The sequence below is a fragment of the Diceros bicornis genome, chromosome 27, assembly GCF_020826845.1.
Source record: "Diceros bicornis minor isolate mBicDic1 chromosome 27, mDicBic1.mat.cur, whole genome shotgun sequence".
Taxonomy (NCBI): Eukaryota; Metazoa; Chordata; class Mammalia; order Perissodactyla; family Rhinocerotidae; genus Diceros; species Diceros bicornis.
The window spans coordinates 2,829,214-2,839,015 of record NC_080766.1 but is presented as its reverse complement, the minus strand read 5'-3'; positions in this window follow the sequence as shown (position 1 = coordinate 2,839,015).

Here is a 9,802-nt window from a genome sequence, read left to right as displayed (position 1 = left end):
TGCGGCAGCTCAGGGTTTCCCGGTTCGGATCCCGGGTGCGCACCGACGCACCGCTTGTCGACCTATGATGTGGCAACGTCCTATATAAAGTGGAGGAAGATGGGCATGGATGTTAGCCCAGGGTCAGTCTTCCTCAGCAAAAAAAGAGGAGGATTGGCAGATGTTAGCACAAGGCTGATCTCCTCACAAAAAAAAAAAAATTCAGTGCAGGGGAATGTCCTGAGGGGTTCCTTGGGGAGGAGAAGGCTTTGGCATGTTCTCTGGCCCAGCCTGGGAGCCAGACACTCCACATGACTGGGCCAGGCAGGAGGCACTCAACCAGACTCCCAAGACACCCCTTCCTCTCCATCCATGACTCAGCCCAGGACCAAGCTTTGAGAGCTCAGGGGACAGGACTCTTGTCAGTGGTGGGGCTGGGGTTTAGGCGAGGATGTTGGAACAGGGCCTCTGGCTGAGAGGGGCAAGCGGCCTCTCCTCTGTGGGCTCCTGAGCAACACACTGCCCGTGTTTGGGCCTCTGTCTCCTCATCAGGGAAATGGAGGGATGGTGATTGTGTGGAGCAGGCCTCACAGGGTGCTGTTGAGGTAAGAGGGAGGAAAGGAATGTGGGAGATTTCTGCCTACTCCACCTGGAGGGGTGAGGGCCAGAACAATGATGACAGTCTTGTGACACTGAGTCCTCATGAGAACCTGTGTGGTAGCCGGAGTTCTCACACTTTCCAGATGAGGAAACAGGCTCAAGGAGGCCAGGCCACAAGCCCAAGCTCACACCCAGAGTGAGAGTTGGAGCTGGTCTTGTTCTGGAATCACAAGACCTTAGAGGATGGAATGGCATTGGTACCAGTTGACTCAAGTCAGATGTCCAGTGTCGGAGGCCAGTGGTGCTGGAGAGAAATGGGTTGAGGGGAGTATGGCCTCACTGACACTGTCCTCGACCCTGACAAGAGGGGCCCTCCACGTTTGCTCCCCCAGAGAGCAACCCCCAGAGAGTGCAGGAGAAACAGCAGCAGCAGCAGGTAAGTGTGCCTGTGGGGGAGGGTCTCTGTGTTCCCAGCTGGAGGTCTCAAATCAAGAGAGGAGGGCCCTTCCTCTTGGTGCCACAGTGTCTGAATCCCCCAGTAGAAGTGACCAAGAGGAGGGCCTGGAAGAGCTGGTGCAGGATGAGTTTGTTGTGGGGAGGGCAAGGGACTGCACACCCTGTGATTTGCCAGAAGCCGGCCCTGGGAGGTGAGGAGGAGGAGTGTGGTGTTCTTGGGGTGTGAAGGGAATAGGAATTGAGGGGAGGCTGCTGAGGGTCCTAGGCTGCTCCTCGTAGGAACCCTGGGGTGGGCCAGGTAGCTGAGGGTGGGGACTTTTCAGGAGAGGGTCTACATGGGGTCGACTTGAGAGCAAACGTTCATCCCACCCACACCCCGATGTCACAGGGTGTTGTCCCCTATCTTGGCACTCTGCTCAGTGACCTGCTGATGCTGCACCTGGCGATGGGTGACTATTTCGAGGTGGGTGCACCTGAGGACTAGGCAGGAAGGACCAGGATTCTGAGCCTTGGGATGCGGGAGCCCCCGAACTGAGCTCTGAGTTCTCAGTACTTGGCACATCTCCTCTCATGAGAGCCTCGCAGCCACCCCTGGGAGCTGGGGCATCAGGCCTATCTTAGTGATGAGTGAACAGAGTTTCTGCCAGAGAAACCCATTCCGGTTCCTCAGGCTGGGGAAGCTCAGAGTTGCCTGATGGCAGAGCTGCGTGAGGTTTTATCTGAGCTGGACTCAGCCTGTAACTCCCATGTTGCCCATGAAGGGAGAAAGAAGTCGGGCCCCCCCAAGTCAGGCAGTACATAAGTGCCTGAGCAGTCCCCTCTGCCTGAGGCCTCAGCCTCCAAGTCTGTCATCAGAGAGAGTTGTGCTGCCAGGTCCCTCAGTTACATCCCCATGTCCTCCTACTCTGGAGCCCAGAGCCAAGCCTAGGTCCAAGTCCTCTTTTCTCTGCATGCCCGGCCCCCTCTGGGGACCTGGCAGTAGTGCAACATGAGAAGGGGTGGGCATAGGGGGCTAGTCAGGCTAGGGGTCTTTGTCTGATGGACTCTGGCTGTCTACCTTCCAGGGGAATGGGATCAACCTTGAGAAGAGGACTGAGGAGCAGCAGTGGCACTCCCTGCAGGGGAGAAGAAAGAGGTGGAAATCAGAGACCTTCTGGGCAGAACAGTCCTTGGCTCCACCCGCTGTATCTTACATTGAATGGAAGAGTTTGATACCAGAGAAGTGGGAGACCCATCCAATTGGCGGGTGGGTTGAGGGGAGGATGGCATCAAGGAAATCTTCCTGGAGGAGGGGCTGATTATTCCCATTCTGAGAACTGGTAGATCCTGGATGGAACTGGAGGGAAAGAGGGTTTCCAGGACTGGTCCCCGGCCCCGCTCCTCACCTCCAACAAGACCCCTGCAGCATCCCCCACCCAGGCCCTGTCTGCATCTTCTCCTTCCCTCTGGTCCCAGGAATACCGAGTCATGAGTAAGATCTTGTTGCTCCAGGAGGCTGCAAAGAATTACAACCTAGAGCCCGAGGGAGCGATTTGGGGCCTCGTTCCAGGACATGGAGTTGCTCAACGAGAATGAGAGGTGAGGCCGGGCAGGAGTTGGGTGAGGGCAGGGGTGGACTCTCCCTGTTGGCCAGTCCAGAGAGCCTGTCTCCATGGTCCCCCACTCATCCCCCGGCCTTATTACATGGCGACCTCTGGGACACCCAGACTCCAGCTGCTGGGCAGGCAGTGGGGGGACACCTGAGGTGTGGTTCCTGGTAGGCTCACAGGTGCATCTCTGTCCTGTAGCTACAACCTGTCCTGCCAGCCAGATCCCTAGACCTAGTTGGCCTGCAGAATATGCAAGGCCAAGAAGAACCGGCCATCATCAAGGTCAGGGGTGAGTGAGTATCTGGGCCGGAGTGACTGACTCCTGGGGGTTCAGTAAGGCTTCGGGCTAAGCGTGGCTTTGGCGAGTCGGATAGCTGGCACTGGGATCCCAGCTCCACTATTGACCAGTCCTGCGACTGGAGTGACTCTCTTCAGCTTCCTGAGACTCTGTTTCCTGCTCTGTGAAATAGGTGATACTAAATGATCGCTCACGTGGCAGGGAAAAATGGGGTACTGGTGACTGACAGCACTGAGCACAGGGTCTGAAGCACCCAGTGCAGTGGGGACAGGGTGGGGGGCCATGATTCTGAGGGAGGCCGTGCAAGATAACCCGACTCTTCTACTCAGCCCCCAGGCCCCAACCCCAAACCCCGTACCAGTGGCCGATCACAGCGCCATCCTCAGCAGCGGGGACACAGCTGGGATGCTTGCGATGCACAGGGCCAGCTCCTCCCACTTGATGGGAAGGGGAGCATTGTAAGCTGATTCCTGGGGTCCCCTGAAGCCCAAGAGAGAAGGGACGACCCCATCCCAGCTCCCTGACATCTCTACCTCAGCACCTACTCACCCATTGGGGAGGGTCAGTGGTTATTTGTTGTAAATAATAAATGACATATTTGAATATTATATTCAAGTCCTGTTCCCTTTACAGCTTGGGAGTTGTGGTGTGGTTCTGTCGCTTTCTGTAGGCATGTGAGTGAGACACAGAATCTCACATTTCTCCTTGAATCAAGAACCCTTCTGAGTCATCAACTTATTGCATGTTGGAGAAGGGAGAAGGGCCAGCACCTTTTTTGGCTAGTGACGTCACTCCCAATTCCCCCTAACTCCGAGGACAAGTTCATTTCAGTATCATTCAGATGCTCCAGGGGCGGACACGCTCCCTGGCCCGTTCTCTTGGGATTTAAAAGTTGATGGTGCTTTCACAGGCAAAGCAACAACCACTGAAATGTGGGTGTCTTTAAAACAGCACTACCCAGGACCAGGTCGTGCCATAGGCTGGGGCTGCCTTCCTAATTCTGGAGGAAGAGGGAATGTTTTCTGCTTCTCTTGTTGAGGTTTCTTTTGACCAAATTTTAGGAACTTGTAGTTTTCTAGTTCAATCTCTGGAATTGCATCAGCTTTAAGTGGGGAAAACAATGTAAAAAGATCAAAACATGCAAGTGGAGAGGACAAGGCCCGAAAAGGTGATTTGCAAATGGACTAAAGGCAGACAGGACTTTCCCTCCTGAGACCTCTCTAGTGCCTCCATGTTCACCACTGACCTAGAATTGAATCCTGCTGCGATCCTTGTCCAGGACTCTGAATTCTGTTTCCTGCTGTTTTGTATCCAATGGGAAAGATTTGTGATGCAGCTTTAAGGCTACCACTGGGCCTCATTCCATAAACACGACCGCTCTCTGTGAACCAGGATTTCCAGCACACCTGCCTTCCTTATGCCATTCACTTTAGGGCAGAAATTCCCTAGAAGGCCCCCAGCCTCCTCCCTGGCTTGGCCAGATGGATCCCGGGTGAGCTCTGCTTTACCAGGAAAAGGGACCATAATCCTGACCAGTGAGTGACCCCACACTGTCCCTTGCTGTCCAAGGTGACTTCTGAGGCGTGTCATTCTGAGGTCCATGGTCTTGGACAGTCCTCCAGTTTACACACTCAGTGTTGATGTTGCCAACTTGTCCAAATGGGGAAATTGGGCCCAAGACATTAAAGTGTGTCACCCCTGGGTGGTTGTGTTTTTTTCCCCAGTCTTGTGCTGTGGTTACATTACAACCACCTGATGGGGTGTGAACCTTGTTTGGAGCTTTGAAAGATGAGGCATGACAGGGGTGTGGGGTCGTCCAGCAGGAAATGCCACGGAACTGATGATCCATGGTCGTGCATGAACACAGCCTTAGCAATTAAAATACTGAAATGCTTCCCATCTGGTGGTGAATAGACACTGCTCTGAGCTCACACCGAGAACCCACCCCACGACCAGGAGCTTTCAAAGGGTTACCAAGTGGCGTTTTGAACCTCATCCCTTGGAAACACCCTGTAAGACAAGGGCCAGATAAATCACTTGGCACTTGTGAGTTATCGCCTTCTATCTGATGGCTGCAAGTGTCACCCAGACACACAGGCTGGACTCTGCCAGGGAAGCCTTCTCAGGACAGCTAGAAAGCTGAGGATGAATCCTGGTTCCCAGCATCCCAGGCCCTTCCTGACATGGCACAGCCACCCAGGAAACTGGTTTGGTAATGGAAAGACTGGGAAGGCGATACTTTGCCTCCAAAGAGAAAGAGAAGTGCCAATAGCGACAGCTTGATCCTTCAAATACTCAATTAAATCTCAACAAGCAGTGAGTTCTTGTCAGATTACTGATGCCGAAATGGTCTCTTTTGATAGTAGTATGATCCCCCAGCTGCCATGTCCATCTTCATGAATCAAATTTCCAACACATATGGATCTAAAAACTGAGTGAAATCTGGTATTTCCTTAGATGCAACTCTGAAGTAGCATGCAAGAAGGAACACAAAAATGGAGACCAAAAGTAAATATCTAATTTGAGAACATAGACATCGAGGTGCTTTTGAAATAATACTTTGGAATCTATTGGAATATTACACAAAAAGAATAATCCACTTTAAGTAGGTTTTACTGTGACTGTGAGGGGAATAACTGAATCATCTCGTGACGTTGATAACTCGCTGCTGACTTGAAAGTACAAATAAATAACATACATAGTAAAGGAAAATGAGAGAACAGCATGAAAAAGGAAGATCTTTCACTCCTCACCTGAAACTCAACCTCTCACCTCAGAAAGAAACCACTGTCTATATTTTCTGTCATGCAGCAGAGTTTAATAAAAGAAACGTATTGTTATATTTCAAAGTTTCAAGAGCTCAAAGCACAAAAACATTAGGGACGCTGCCAAGAGACCTCACTGAGGTGCCTGCTCCATTTCATCTGCAGTCAAGACGGCCTTCTTGGCCCCTCACTTTCTCTGCCTCACTAGCAAGTCTGTCCACCATCAGTGCTATCATCAGTCTCTCTCCTGTGCTCTTCACTGCCCTTTCCTCCTTCCTGATACCTTCCTCAGTTGCCAGAAATTGTTGGCAGTGGAACTGTGGAATGCCCAGATCAGCTCCTGGAATCATCTCTGCCAAATCTGAAGACCGGCAGGAGTGGGCATGGGACCTGAAGTGCAGACCACCTGCGAGCACACCTGGCAGGGATTCACCTGTGTGACTAGGTGCAAGTTTTTCCAACGCTTTGGCAAGCTTGAAAGGATTTACTAGTTGTCCTGCACTGCTGCAGGCCTGGAGTCCTTGTGGTCTCTTGGGCCAGCAGACCTGGTGGGGCTGGTCCAACGTGTCCTCCCAGAGACCCTTCATTGCCAGGATGGGATGGAATTCTAGTAACCGGCCTCTTGAATATGTCACTAGACATCCTTAAAGGGATGGAGATGTTTAAACCAGGCTTTGGTTTGGACTGGTTCCCCCAGTTATGCTGCTTCCTCTGTGAAGACGTGGCTATCATCCTTCTTTTCCTCTTACCCTACAAAAATAAATTATGAAATTGGGTCAAATGATAAAGGAAGCCTGCCTTTTTAGGACAATTATCCTGGCTGTTTTGTACTTCCACCCTCCCTCTATCCTCTGGGGATCTGACCTGTGTCCTGGGATGTCATCAGGCAAATTTGCATCAAGAACAGAAAGCTCAAGGTCAAAACTCAAGGCTACTCCAGATCATTTCTCCCCCTCCATCCTGTTAACACACCCTCCTTATTTAAGTGTTTTCTATTCTTTTCTTGTCCTTGTCACTCTCAACCTCATAAGTCCTGGCATTCCCTCTCAGGACAGTCGGTCCCCAGTCCTTTACTAGTTCCCAAATCCTAACATTTCTGTGTTTTCTGACTACTCATTTGCTTAGTCCATTGACCACTTGGTGTTCATAGAAGTTAAATCAATAGTGACATTATCAACCACCCCTTTGTTAATGACTTACTCCCATATCCCAGATGTTCACATAATCCAAATGCTTATGTTCAAAAGTAAATAATTCAGAAAACATATTCACCCACGACAAATTCCTGATCTCTAATATCTTTTTTTATTGATGTTTTAATGGTTTATAACATTGTGAAATTTTTGGGTTGTACATTTTTGTTTGTCCATCACCATATATATGACTCCCTTCACCCCTTGTGCCCACTCCCCACCCCCACTGCCCCTGATAACCACAGTCCAGTTTTCTCTGTCCATGTGTTGGTTTATATTCCACATATGAGTGAGATCACACAGTGTTTGTCTTTCTCTTTCTGGTTTATTTCACTTAACATAATGCGCTCCAGGCCCATCCATGTTGTTGCAAATGGGACGATTTTCTCTTTTTTTATGGCTGAGTAGTATTCCATTGTATATATATACCACATTTTCCTAATCCATTCGTCAGTCGAGGGACACTTAGGTTGCTTCCACTTCTTGGCTATGGTGAATAATGCTGCAATGAACATAGGGGTGCATAAGCCTCTTTGGATTGTTGATTTCAGGTTCGTTGGATAGATTCCCAGTAGTGGGATGGCTGGATCATAGGGCATCTCTATTTTTAATTCTTTGAGGAATCTCCATACCGTGTTCCATAGAGGCTGCACCAATTTGCATTCCCACCAGCTGTGTGTGAGGGTTCCTGTTTCTCCACATCCTCTCCAACATTTGTTGTTTTTTGTCTTGGTGATTATAGCCATTCTAACAGGTGTGAGGTGGTATCTTAGTGTTGTTTTGATTTGCATTTCCCTGATGATTAGTGATGTTGAACATCTTTTCATGTGCCTATTGGCCATCTGTATATCTTCCTTGGAGAAGTGTCTCTTCATTTCCTCTGCCCATTTTTTGATCGGGTTGTTTTTTTGTTGTTCAGTTGTGTGATTTCTTTATATATTATGGAGATCAACCCCTTGTCAGATGTATGTTTTGCAAATATTCTCTCCCAGCTGGTTGGTTGTCTGTTCATCTTGATTCTGGTTTCATTAGTCTTATAAAACCTCTTTAATCTGATAAAGTCCCACTTGTTTATTTTTTCTTTAGTTTCCCTAGTCTGGGTAGGCATGTCATCCGAAAAGATTCCTTTAAAACCAATGTCAAATAGTGTGTTGCCTATATTTTCTTCTATGAGTTTTATAGTTTCAGGTCTCACCTTCAGGTCTTTGATCCATTTTGAGTTAATTTTTGTGAATGGCGATAGCACATGGTCCACTTTCATTCTTTTGCATGTGGCTGTCCAGTTTTCCCAACACCATTTATTGAAGAGACTTTCCTTTCTCCATTGCATGTTCTTAGCACCTTTGTCGAAAATTAGCTGTCCGTATATGTGTGGTTTTATTTCTGGGCTTTCAATTCTGTTCCATTGCTGATCTCTAATATTTTTATTCAAACACTCATACAGTAGATACCTGTGCCTCATGATCAGAAGTAATGCTAGATCACCGATCCTCACCTTAATTTCCTCCTACATCTATCAATCCTGAATTCCATGGACTATGATCTCAATAATTTCCTTGGAATAATAAAAAATTCATTACCACTCATTTATGTTGTAAACCTCCAAACCCAGACGATCCCGATTATCTGCCATGCCGCAGCTACTGCTGGTCTTATAACAAGCTGAAGAAAAAGCATGAAACATGATCTTTTGGTACCACTGTAAATACAAAACCATCTGCATCAACTGGGAAGCATCCATAATGCCTGGAAATTTTGTTCTCTTGTTTTGTGTTGGCTCAATAAAAAGAAGACAAATCAATTTGAAAAATGGGTAAGGGACCAGAGTAGACTTTTTCTAATGAAGACATACAAGTGGTCAACAGGTGTATGAAAAGGTGTTCAGCATCACTAATCATCAGGGAATGCAAATCAAAACCACAATGAGCTATCACTTCACACCTGTTAAGATGGCCATTATCAAAAAAACTAAAGATGGCAAATGTTGGTGAGGATGTGGAGAAAAGGAACCCTTGTGGGAATGTAAACTAGTACAACCATTATGGAAAACAGTATGGAGCTTACTCCAAAAATGAAAACTAGCATATGATCCAGCAATCCCACTTCTGGTATATGCCCACAGGATTGAACTCAGGGTCTCAAAGAAATACCTGCACTCTAATGTTCATTGTAGCTAATTCACGATAGCCAAGATATGGAAGTAACCTAAATGTCACTGATGGATGAATGGATAAAGAAATGGAATATTAGTCAACCTTGAAAAAAGAAGGAGTTCCTGCCATTTTTGACAACATGGATGGACCTAGAAGACATTATGCTAAGCGAAATAAGGCAGACAGAGAAAGGCAAATACTCACTTATATGTGGAATCTTAAATAGTCAAACTCATACAAGCAGAGGTTAGAATGGTGGTTACCAGGGGTTGAGGGGATGGAGAAATGGGGAGCTGATGGTCAAAGGATACAGAGTTTCAGTAATCAAGATAAATAAGTTCTGGAGATCTAGGATATGGCATAGTGCTTACAGCTAACAAGACTGTCTTGCATTCATCACATTTGCTAATAGTGTAGATATTAAGAGTTCTTACCACAGAATAATAGTAATAAAGGAGGTGAGAGAAAACTTTGGGAGGTGATGGATATGTTTGTGGCCTTGATGGTGGTGACAGTCTCAAGGGTGTACGCTTATGTTCAAATTCATCAAGCTGTGTATGGAAAAGTATGACATCATCATTGATTCTTCTGCACCTTGAAATACGCCATGTCCTCATCATAAGAGAAAAAAATTTGTAACTATGTATGGGGACAGATGTTAACTGGACTTATTGTGGTGATCATTTCAACATTTATACAAACATTGAATCATTATGTTGTACCGCTGAAACTAATTTAATGTTGTATGTTAACATTACCTCAATAAAAA